We start from the raw sequence: 12,867 nt of genomic DNA on the forward strand, positions 1-12,867 counted from the left end.
GTCGTAAATATTGATACATTCGAAAAAGAAAATTCGATTTACATGAGGAGTCCATTTATTTTGCCGTACATCCCGCGGATACGACCGGCATGGTGTAATGGTCCATTTGAATAAATACAATATTAATCCCCTCCTTTCCCCTCCTCTCTCCTTGCCTCCCTCGCTCGCACCCTTGTCAGACCGGCCTTGTCGACGTTGTATAACCGGTCGTCCGGATGTGGTCACTCGGATCAGGAAGAGAAAAGAAAAATGGCTGACACGAGCTATTAGCGTTCGCATCGATTTGCCTGCACGTTGCGATATATTGTCAAACGGGGTAACGCGCCGAGGGGGGTCGTAGAGAGGGGCGAAAACGCGCACGGTGTCGATTACACGTGCATTTCAATTGCGAATCTCGTCATCAAAAAGCATTCCGCATGCTGCAGATTTCCGCATTTCAGGTAGTTAGTAGCCGAGGGGCGTTTCTTTTAACATTTTAAACGAATATCATCGGAGCATACGGACAGAAACATTTGCATACAGCATCGTGCATTTGCGTGGTCTTTTCCCCGTTATATATATTTTAATGTTTCAGCTCATTTAAATAGTTAGATTAGATTGAAATTAATTTTTATTAAAATATAACTGAAACTACGGATCAAGATATATTTGATATGAGAAGTCAAAAAGATATGATAGACGATTTCTTCAATTAGCTCGCAAAAGAATGCGTATTTTAAAGAATGGATATTCTTATTTTAGAAAATTATTTTATCTATTTATCTATTTATCTATGTAATATTATTTATCTATTTATTTATGTAATATTATTTATTTTCATTCTACATAGAAAAAAATAATGTTAAATCAAATATTAAAGCAAAATTATGTATTCCCATGTAAGCAAGAATATAATCTTCAAACAGACGATTTTTAATCTTAAGTTAAATAAAAATAATATTTCAAAGGTTAAAAGTTAAACATTTATGGATATTATGCATATCATAATTGCTGAATATCAACGTTTTGTGAATTTTGCAGTTTACTTCATGTGTCACTTCAGAACAAAGAGTAGTGTAATAATACTGATTCAATAATACTTTACGTCAATATAAATTCAAACAAGATTAAAATTTTTAAGAAGATTATAATATTCTTGCTTACATACGAGAATATTTGTTTTGATTTAAGACTAATCTATTTTTCTCCGTAGAGAATTGCGCACTTTGTCTAATAAAAACGGGAGATTACTCGTTTTTTCTATCTCTCTTCCTTGCGTGCGACAGCGATTAAACTTCAGCGGAACGCTGAGTGTTTAACTTGCGGACATATTGGCGAGATGAGCATGGTACAACACGCGGAGGAGCGGAGGGTAATTAAATCCAGCCGGGGTCTCGCTCTTACATATAGTCGCGCTGGTAGACAGCGCAAATAGATACGGGTCGCATATGTCCGGCAAATAGAATCGCGCGCGCGGTTGCAGGATGTTCAATCGAACAGGACGCGCTCAATGTCCCGAAAGGCTATCTGTCTCGGTATACCTGCCGACCGACCGGCTGCTACCCTCCCCTATGTATGTACCAGCGAGCGCAAGGCAGAGCGGCGCATCGTTGCGTAATGCAGTTGGCGGGCGCGATGAGAGACCGTATTAAACCGGTAATGGTGCCATTCAGTCGCGCGATAACGCGCCTCGTTGTTATCTCGCCAGTTATCGCTTCCGCGCGAACCGCCGCGCCACCGTTGTTTCTTTCCCCGGTGCTCGACCGCCGTATTGTTTCGCACGTTGTTCCGCATTGCGCATCTAGAGATCCGAGAAAGAGATACGGGGGGCCATCCCGCTGAACTCGCACACGTGAAAGAAATTAGATTCGCCCGGTCTCTAAGGAAATTTTCGAAATCTATATGGGATTAGGGAAAATCTTTAATAACGAATGATTTTACTCGTACGTAGTGTACAAATAAATAAGTATTAGTTTTAATTACTTCGTTAAATTTCGCTTTGTAAGAAGATTCTGAATCTGTAATGAAACGTAATGTTGCTAATTAAACAGGGTAAACAGAAACAAGGGAAAATAAACATAATGCGTAACAATATTTCTATTTTACTTATTATGGAGAATTTTAAAATTTGCCATGTCGCTGAGTACAATAGGTACATATTGCAACGTGAAACTGTTGAAGTTTCGATTCGGTTAATGGACAAATTTGTTATGATGATAAATGACTCGGTGTCCGCCGCACTAATATCAAGCTTAGCGCTATCACGTGAAGTGACATTAAGTGATACAACAGCGTGAGTGCAGAAGTGAAGGAGCATGTGTATCATGCTGTTAATCGCGTTAGGGTAATCAACTACAACTTGAGAATAATGTTCTACGCCCTGATGAAGCCAAACTATCTTCGCATAGAGAGAATATTCCTTCGGCGTATAAATTATCTATAAATGAAATAAGAGTCACCAATAAAACGAAATATTATTACAAAATTAGGAAAGAAATAGTCACTCGAATCTTTTTGGATAAAAACATCTAAAAATCTTCTCTCTTTTATCTCGAAAATTGCAACTAAAAATTTACTTGCGCCAGTACAATCAGCATTATTTTTTCCTTATCTTTACGACAAATCGTATCGCCTTTTCCCGTAAGATTTTTTCACTCACTTTTGTCGGGGGAAGAGGGGAGGAGGCACGTTCGATGATTTCACCGCTTTCCACCTTCCAATCCGCTTGCTGAGCAGGATCTAACCAGGATGCCCTATAACATTCGCGGAAAAGCGAACGCAGCAGGGCAGGATGCGATCCAGGCTGCACTTCCGGCGGCACTGATTCCGCCAGCAAACCGATACCTCGTTTCTCAGCCAGCAATGCAAGCCTTGCTCGCTATATGGAAACGGAACTCGCGATCAAATGTCGATGCAGAAGTCTCTCTCAACCGCCCTCTCGCAATATCCCGCCTCTGCTTCCTGCGACATGCTACATCCGACATGCGTGCGGTTAAAATTGTTTGTGCATCGTGCAAATGTGATCTCAATTATGTTCGATAATGCGACATATACAATTTGGTCCCTGATGGGACTTTCCGGCGTTCGAAGGAATGCTGTACCGGCAAACCGTGTTTATTTAGACCATCCGCTTTCGATGCACATATTGCTGAATGAACGAGCGACATTTTAAAATTTTTTCCGATATTCTTTATTGGTGCATGTACGTATGTACATATTTTTATTCATTTCATATATTATACTGTATGAACGTTAATAAGTAGAATGCAAGTTCGAAGCGAGCGTCAAACAATACTATTTACTACAATACTATCTGACGTCTCGTTGTACCGCAGAATTTCCTCGATATTGCGAGTAACAAATTTCATTTTCCGATCGCATGATCGCGTGTGCGTGCCTTCGCCGAATGCGCTTTGCACAGGTTCTCGGACGTGTGCATGGCCGATCGGCCGTGTCATCGAATCGACCGTGTGGCGGAATATACGCGATATAAATCTGCGTCGGCCGGCCGGGCGACGCAGGATATCCGCGTTGGAGACTTCCGTGCTGCTTCCGGCCGCGTGCCGTTACGGCTTTCTCGTAGAACGTAAACGATCTATTTTGGTTAATCAAACCAGCAGGGCTCGCTTAGCGACCGCATTTCTGAAACTACGTGAGAAACGAGAATATTTTCGCGAAATGTGATTAATTAAGTCATTTACATTAATCACATGCGAATATAACTAGAAGTATTACAAAATAATTGACCGTTATTCTAATCTCCATTGAGAATTGAGATATTTTTTAAAGAGAAAATATGGAAATATAAAAGAAAGTAAAAAAATAGATCGTAGTATAAAATCGAAAATAGTAATATAAAAGTACGAAGTATATATATATATATATATATATACACACACACACACACACACACACACACACACACACACACACACACACACACACACACACATATATATATATATATGTATAAAGCATAAAATTTCCTTCTTTGGCTGTAAAATGACCAGAAGTGTAAATAAATTCTATTCTGTAAAGCATAAAATTTTTGTTTTGCTTCATAGATACGATTTTACTGAAAATTATTGATATATTTTTTACTTTTTCTAATTGTAAAATGCTTTCATAGTATTACATAAAGAATACTATAATAATATATTTTTCCAGCCATTCATTAAAAAAGTATTATAAAAACATAGACCTAACAACGTAACGTAAATTCATGAAAGGCCACCGGGGTATTTTCTGCATTTGCATTACATACACGCTTACCCCTTCTCGTAGAACGTGATATAAGGCAGTACGCCGGGATTTACTGTCCGCGACAGCACATCCCGCCTGTTCCCTCTCCTGAGATTTTAAGTTCGGGCTTTAACCACCGGTGTAAACGTTCCAGGAGCAGATTAAGGGAGATTTCGCGACGCAGAGACATGGATGCGCAGGGTTAACGACTGTACAGGGTTTAGCTGACCGCGGACACTCACATACCACCATCATCGTATGCCCTCGTCCTTCTGGAGTCTGATCTCTCTGATCTCCCGTGCCCGGCACTCGCGCTTCCGGTAATCTTGTTCGCAGGACCAGCCAGCCGATAGTCAAATATCGACGAACCGATGACGTCCCATCGACCGGCAAAATGACATTACACAACAAATTTCGTTATCCGGATCAGCGCAACTGATAGTGCACTGATGTAACGACATTGCGTCCGCATTTTATATTTTGCTCTCTTTATATTTCGTTCGTTTGCTTTACCGATTTCGGGAGTTTTCCTGTATGAAATCTTCATAGATTTCCTAAAGTGAAATCCATGATGTTTTTAAGGAAATCAGACTGACATCCCAATTAGAACCGAAATTCCTGATTCTATTAGGTCTCTTTAACTCACGAAAACATGTTTGCATCCCACTCTTTTCACGGGTAATTGATCATTCATAGTATTTATACTCGCTAACTGCAAAAGCCTTTTGTTCTTATATAATAAAGAAATCACAAAGTTGAAATTATTCAAAAATAATTCATACTCGTAAATTGAAATATTTTTAAAAAGAAATGTTTACAATAGATGGATTTTAATTGTTTAACAAAAGCCGGATCTGTTAAATATCAACATTCTGTTTTTTTTAAGTATCGAGAGAGATTTAAAGATGTAAGAGGTAGATTTTAAAAATCTCACAAAAGCTAGTTTATATATAAATTCCAGATTTTTTTCTTTCTTTCTCCGACCTGAAAAGAAACTATCACAATCAAAGACTGTAATAACGTTGTTGCTAATTACACGGCCGAACGATAATTGACCGAACGGTACGCAACGGTGACCACTGCGTAAGCGTTCCATTATGAACGCTCGGTCGGGCAGCTTGCGCATTATTAAACTATTCGCAATTAACTCGTTCCCCTCCAGCATTCACTTTGTCTCGCGAAAATTTCATTTCGCGGAGAGCGGCGGGAATTGCAAAGGGGTTCCAGGACGCGCGCGCGCGCACGAGCATGTTGCAAACTATCCGTTTGCATTTAGTCCGGTTAACGGGCGCGAGCATGCCTTATTTAAAGTACACCGTATGTGTCATAAAGCCGTTACAAGCCGATTAACTTGCCTGAGTTGATTAGAGCGCGGCACTGGTTTTATACCTCGTGCCTCGCGCGAGCGCACCGCAGAGCGCACGTGTTAACCGCAATTACATAACGCCGCATTTTGTCCATTACATATCCCACATAATAAAACCGCGCCTCCCGAGAGAAAGACTTTAAATAAGGACAATTATACGCATTTGTAACCATGCTGAAGAATTAAGAAATACAGTGATTACAGGAAATTTTACTAAATCTTTAGATTTTGACATTTAAAGAATCTATATTCTCTAAACATCAAAATTTAAAGATTTTATAAAATTTATAATTATAATAATAATTTAATTTAAAGGAAAGATAATTTGATTTAGAAAAAAATGCTTACACGGTTTATTAATATTTTTTCCTTTTTCTAATTAATTTTTATTAATGAATGATTATCAGTAAGCACATGATCCTTAGCGATTTTATTAAAGATTGCTATTAATTTTAATTTTTTTCCAATTAATTAGATTTTACAAAGACATTATATTAATAAACCATATATCTAAATATATATACATTTTTTTTTTATTTGTTCGTCAACCGCGCTATCGCGGTAAATGACAGTAAAATGAATAAACATCAACCGACGAAACCATGCGAATAATCGATACTCGGTATAAAAAAAAAGGAGAAATGGTAAGCCGATGGTACCACAGAGGAGAAATGACGAGTCAATGGCATGTGCACCGTGCAGAAGTGGAATGACAAGAGTCGATGGTCGAAATGACACGTCGCGAAAAAGTAACGGCAAAGGGGCCTGCGTTGGTTGCGACGCGTTTTCGACACTCCGATTGGTTTGGCATCAGTTCGCAGACAGTTTCGAGTCCCTCCACTTGATTGGCACTCAACAGCGCGAGCGGCGAGTTTCCGCGATTTTCGAGCGGCCACCTGAAACGGGAGGGTTTCGGCTTTCACGATCGAAAGAAGGGATGGGAGGAGGAGTACGGAATGCTTCGATGAGGATACCCGAGATTCGCGGAACAGGCCACTAAATTTCCCGTTCAATTTGGATATACACGATTCGCGTCCCGAACTCAGTCACTTCTCGGGTACGGCAAAACGATGATGGTTTATATCCGCGCGGATCACCCGATATATGAGACAAAAGGCGAAGAAAAGATACAAATATATGGTTTTTCGTTACTTTGAAAAGCTCAAGAAAGAACTCTAAATTTAACTCATACATTGTATTTCATTTTAAATTGCGCAAAACTAAATTACATTTAAAAAAAAAGCAACCCGGCAAAAAAGCGTAAAATCTCTTTTTGAATGAAATGACCACGCGATACTCCGATCTCTTTTTTTCAGTCGAAATATCGTAAAAAAAAAATTGAGCTGCACGACACTCTTTCTGTATCGTTGCGTTATCGAGCCGTTGAGAGCAAATAATTCTTTAACTGTAAACAAACCGTCACCCGTACACATGACGTATTTGTATGACGTGTAATTTGCCGGATGATACCATGTAAATATTTCAAACAGCGTTATTGCCTATCGCGTGCGCTTTCCACGAATAGACGGATGGCTATATGGCCCGCTATTCTTGATATTTGCGGTTACTCACGCGACGCTAGTTAAATAATAAAAAAAAGCGAGAGAGGGGGGAGAGAAGAGAGCAAGTGTCGAGGAGCGGGCGGGGGAACAAAACGCTTCGATTTGGGAAATCGGATTGTTGCGCGTAAACGACTTAAACGGAGTCTGCTTGACGCGCGAATACCGCGAATCGCGCGATGCATACGAATGATCGAGTGCACGTTGGGCACGGTGCACATTTACATTTACGACCCGGTGCATGTGTAACGCCATGATATGCACCACCGACGGGCCGGGCCGTTAGCATAAATACACATTATGCGATAGCGCGGAGGGAAGTTACTCGCGTGTTAAACGCACAAAGTACCGTGGGCGCGAATCGATTCAATAAGCAGGGATCATCCGTGTCCCCGATCGAAACCCGTTTTACACACGCAGAATTGCCGTTTGCGCGGAAACGAATGGCAAATCTGGAGGAAGAAATCGCGCGACCGAAAATCGACGGTTCGATTTAATCGTTCGAACCACGCGACGTGCCGAGACGGCGCGAAAAATGTACCTCGCGATCGAACCTGCGTGAAAAAGATCATTTTGTTAAAATATTTAAAAATTTAGACGCATATAGATTTGAAAATAATTTTCATAGATCATCAAAATAGTTATATATAGGACTCTTAACCTAATAATGCTAATAATATTAAAAGACATAAATTGTTGATATTCTAGCAACCTGCTTGAGCGTCTTCTTTAGAGACACTTTAACAAAATCATTTTTTCAATCTACGAACGAATGTAATTGAATTAATTGTATTATATACACAAATCGCTATTTTTTTATATTAATTTTGTTAATAACTTTTACGGGCGTAAAGTCAAAGTTGAGCGAATTTTTCGGGCTATCGAGCTTTTTCTCGCAGCCTGCGTGCATCAAACTCAGGCGACATTCGAGTTCACCAATCGAGAGTTTCACTCGGCGACCACGTTCAAACGCCTGAAAAGATAAATAACAAGAGCAAAATTTTTGATAAATAGAACGACCGCGATTTACTTGAGGTTGATCTAATTAGCAAGAGCCGTGACCGTGAAAGCAAGCAACCAAGAATATACAGACCTCGGCAAATTTGACCGCGATTATCGAATTACTGTTCACGAGCTCTATAGGATAATTAGATGCCGCTTCAAAACGTTCCGCTTCTTGATCACTTTGGTAGCAATTAAGACGACGGAGGAGATCGTTCCCGCAAGGAAATCACGAACGTAACAAAATCAAATTGTAATTTCACTTTATGAAGCGAGGAGAACTAAATCGCTTGTTGAGAAAGAGAATATCCGAAGGTGTCTCCGACGCTCGGGATTAAGAACAAATACGTCCGAATTGAGTATAAATTAGCATTAATTATTTACGCATGTGTACGAGGGATCGTTTAACCGAATTCATGGATCCCTTTGACTTAACGGATAATCTAACGGTCATTTCATGCGACTATGCGTGATATATTAGAGAGAGAACAATCGCCGGATACATCCCTGGTGATTACAGGGACCATTAGCGTAATAATTGGCAGATATCAATGATTGATGATCAATGATAGATTCGTAGTTGAAAATGGACCGATATAGCATAGGAATATTCCAACCGAAACGAGAATACATGTCAGTTCTGTATTTGAAATTAATTTATCGATCGGTGTAAAAGGAATCGCAATGCTGCGGTAGATTTTTTTTTTTAGTACAGATTTATCATTATCGAAATAGAGATGTCCCATTAGATGTTTACAATGGCGTCAACCATTTGCGGCCGATATTTGTAAAAAGACGCATATTATGGACGGAAAGAAAGTCTAGCGTACCATCCAGCAACCATATTTTCTTCGGCGTGAATTGCGCGTGTGATAGCTCACGTTTCGATGTAACCACCTGTTGCAGGGATGACAAAGCTTCCGGTAGGTATATTAGGCGACGTCTAATAACACTAATTCATCGCACAACCGAATGCTATAAACGCTAATGAGGGTGATCGTGCCGATGTGCGTGCACCATGAAACTGCAGCAGGAAGTGACATCGCACATGGGCCATCGACAATATCGGAATCATTTATCTTTGGAGGTTTCTCAGGATGAAAACGCGAATAAAATAACAACCGCTGAGGAAAAGAGACAGAAATAGACAATCGCGTACGAGACTTAGTATTCCAGCGGGTGATTCGATAAAGTTGAAAAATTGCGCTGATAATAATAGCCCTGATCGCTATCGATAATAGTCCGTAATTGAGAGAGTAACGACGCGAAATTGGCTCGTCTCGAAAATGATGCGTTAGACAACTCTTTTGCGTTCGTGTGTAATTGAAGACACCTTCGCGCAGACACATGATGCTCGCTGAACACGAGGTGTCTTTCGGTCGCAACCATTTGCGACGACTGTCGTCTCCTCCGGTCGTAAAACGTCACGCCGCTAATTCACGGACAGTCCCACGCTAATTGTATGTATGGGAAAATAATGACGTGGAGAGAAGGAAGGGCGAGAGACCCGACACGACACGAGGGATCTTCGGTCGCTTGTTTGACCTGGAATGACTAAGAGTGACATGAAAATGAGGTGAATGCCACGTCGGAAGGAGAATCGGTCGAGTCCGCCCTTTTTTTGTTCTGCGAGGACCACCCACGTACTTTTATCTGCGAAAACGCTATCATTACTAATGCATCATTACTAATGCATTATTCAAAAGTGACTACACGGGCAACATGTGTTTCCCGTTGTTTTATACAATATACAACAATAATTATGGACGTTATACGTTTAAATATTAATTGATTATTTATTTATAGATCACTTAAAAAAATTGTTTATAAAAATTTATAAAAATTTTAATAGAGCAAGATTTAGCCAGCTTTTTCATTGCAATAATTTTAATAAGGAATTTGCTTACAGCAAATTTGTTGAAAAAGAAGACCCGACCGAAATGAATCATTGACATAAATGAGTGATTGCAAATCCGGACGCAAATCTATCCTCTTCGTTTGATAACACCGTGACCGCAGCTCGTCGACATTAATGCAGATTGACGCGTTGGCATTACGCTCGAAACTCGACTGTTAATAACGATCGGCCAGTTCATCCTTACTCGCGGCATGTAAAACATAATCGACAATGATAACGCGAGTAATATCGAGTGGTATAAATTAAGTCTGTAGTATCTGGTTGATAGACCTTAATCCGCAAGAATTGCTTGCACAAGCTTTCGAATTATGACGAAAATATGTTTCGGGGCGCTATAAGCTTCCCAATAAATTCTTGCTACGCAAACTGCAATTTTGAATAGAAGAAAGAAGCCAGATATTACTATTTTTTCGTTTCTATATTGTGGAAATATACCGCCTGAAAACCGGCGCTATGGCAAGCACGCGCTCACGATATTACTTCTATCTAGATATTCAATTTACAGCGGATTCAAAACTATTATGAAATATTAAATTCAATGAATGTTTAATATTAGAATATTATGATTATCATAGTGAATATGTATGCTCGCATTCTGGATTCTGAAGCGTTAACGATTAGTTAATGGTCACTCGTGTTATTTTATTCATCGAGTCTACTTATCATATTGTGTCTGTTTATAATATAACATTTATATGTATTTATACGTAAGTCTCATAGATAACATGCATATTTGTAAAATAAATTATAAATAAGGAGTGAAACTATTCGCTATTTTACGCTGAATTTCATCTGTGACACATTATAATTTTTTCATAATTTTGTTCTAAATTAACTCTCTGCGATATTTTTATTCATTCTTGAAACTAGCTAGAATATCGATGGCGATTAAAATGTACACGAGCTGTGAATTTCACGTCGGACTTCTTGCTCACGCAGGATTATAATGTATAATTCAAGTAGCGGTTCGGCACGTTCAAAAGTTGCTGCGCGGCGAGCTAATATCGAGTTTCGAACTATCCACAACCACCCCTTCCCTTGTCCCTTCCCTCTAACCGCCGTGCAGTGCTCTTATTAAATTTGTTTCAATTCGCCCGCCTTACTTATTGCACTTCCACGAGCGGCGGCGTCAAACTCGCTGATCGATAGCCCGTATTTTGCTGACTGATATGTGCGGCGTCGGAAATGGATTTTCACGTGTTCCATGTTTCTAAAATTTCATATTTCGCGCATAAATCGCAGCTGTAAGTCGTGTCGATGTTACGCGAGAACGAAGATTTAAAACGCGGCTTCTCACACCCCGCGCATTTTCCGTGATTACAACGGCAAAACGGGGCTTAAACGCGAGAAGTTACAACTTCTTCGGGAACGAAGGTTGACGAGGGCGGTAACACGGAAATCTCGCTCCCCTCTCGACCGTGGCACTTATTCCCGGATTACCATTTAAATTCTTTCGCGAACCCACGTGGAGCCGCGCGAGGGATGTTCACGCGAAAGAGACGGCCGGCGACCTCTTCTCGCACTAATTTGTCAGGGGGGCGAATTCAAGGATGGTCCGCATTCAGTTACCATACACCCCGCAACAACCCGCCTACTTGTAATCCCTCCCGAGGACCGAGGTGATTTCGACAAGGCAGGAAAACTTTCCCCGTTGACTTCCCCGACGACTTCTGCCTTTCCTCTTTTCTTTCTTAACAGTTATATTTACCACGAAACTGTAATTGACACTTTGCAATTCTGAGAAACGAAATTAGACGAAATTAAACGAACTCTAAACGAGAGTTAAGTTTTAATTAACAATCTCGCAATTTAATTTTACGGCACGTCTCTACATAGTAAGGCGTGTCTTACGCGGACTAGTAACTTTTGAACGTGCCGAACCGCTACCTGAATTATACATTATAATCCTGCGTGAGCAAGAAGTCCGACATGAACAGCATTCACAGCTCGTGTACACTTTAATCGCCATCGATATTCTAGCTAATTTCAAGAATGAATAAAAATATCGCAGAGAGTTAATTTGGAACAAAATTATGAAAAAAATTATGATGTGTCGCAGATCAAATTCAGCGTAAAACAGCGAATAGTTTCACTCCTTATTTATAATTTACGACAAATATGCATGTTATCTATGAAGCTTACGTATAAATATTGTACATATAAATGTTATATTATAAACAGACACAATATGATAAGTAGACTCGATGAATAAAATAACACGAATTTGACATGATTCATCTAATCACGGTAAATTAAAAATATCTGTGCGAGTCTCGTAAAAATAAAAATACGAGAAAGAGACGAGAAGTATCGTTTGGCTTACACGACCGTCATTAATTCAAGTAAGCTCTTCTATTTCAGTCATTCACGACCGAGCCCGACTGCACGGGACTCTTGTAAATAAGAGGACGTATGGCTCGTTAAGACAAACCTGGTAGAATTACGTCTTGCCCAGAGCGACGAAAGGTCAAGTAGTCGCGTCCTACATTAAGATGGCCAATCTTAACGAAGACACAACTGGAAACACTGAGTACATTCTTCTGCCCGACGTAAGAGGATTTTAAAGTCGAAAATCCGCGTCCGAAAAAAATCGCTACGTCGCTATTAGCCGTTATTTAAATGACGCGGTAAAATAATAATAATAGAACAAAAATATATAATTTAATAAATGTACGACTGGCGTATATTTAATATATTTTAGATAAGGGATCTTTTGAATGTCGTAGAGCCACAGGCTTGTACTTTTATTAAGAGATCGGTGTAAACGACGATCCACATTTTTCAAGGATTGAGAAGTTCAT

At 39.8% G+C, this 12,867-nt stretch overlaps 1 protein-coding gene and 1 long non-coding RNA gene across 5 annotated transcripts in view; both read left to right on the forward strand.

The window, feature by feature from the left end:
- Positions 1–12,739, forward strand: part of LOC148935960 (uncharacterized) — a 15,203-nt gene extending 2,464 nt beyond the window's left edge. The window contains exons 2-3 of the long non-coding RNA XR_016139846.1: positions 4,376–10,522; positions 12,428–12,739. This is a non-coding gene — a long non-coding RNA (uncharacterized LOC148935960). The remainder of the gene's footprint in view (positions 1–4,375; positions 10,523–12,427) is intronic.
- The window catches only part of LOC105423285 (agrin), a 433,811-nt gene that overhangs the window by 350,966 nt on the left and 69,978 nt on the right, over positions 1–12,867 (forward strand). The gene's annotated exons all lie outside the window — the stretch shown is intronic.

This window comes from Pogonomyrmex barbatus, unplaced genomic scaffold (genome assembly GCF_055798465.1).
Source record: "Pogonomyrmex barbatus isolate J1 unplaced genomic scaffold, ASM5579846v1 scaffold3, whole genome shotgun sequence".
Classification (NCBI taxonomy): Eukaryota; Metazoa; Arthropoda; class Insecta; order Hymenoptera; family Formicidae; genus Pogonomyrmex; species Pogonomyrmex barbatus.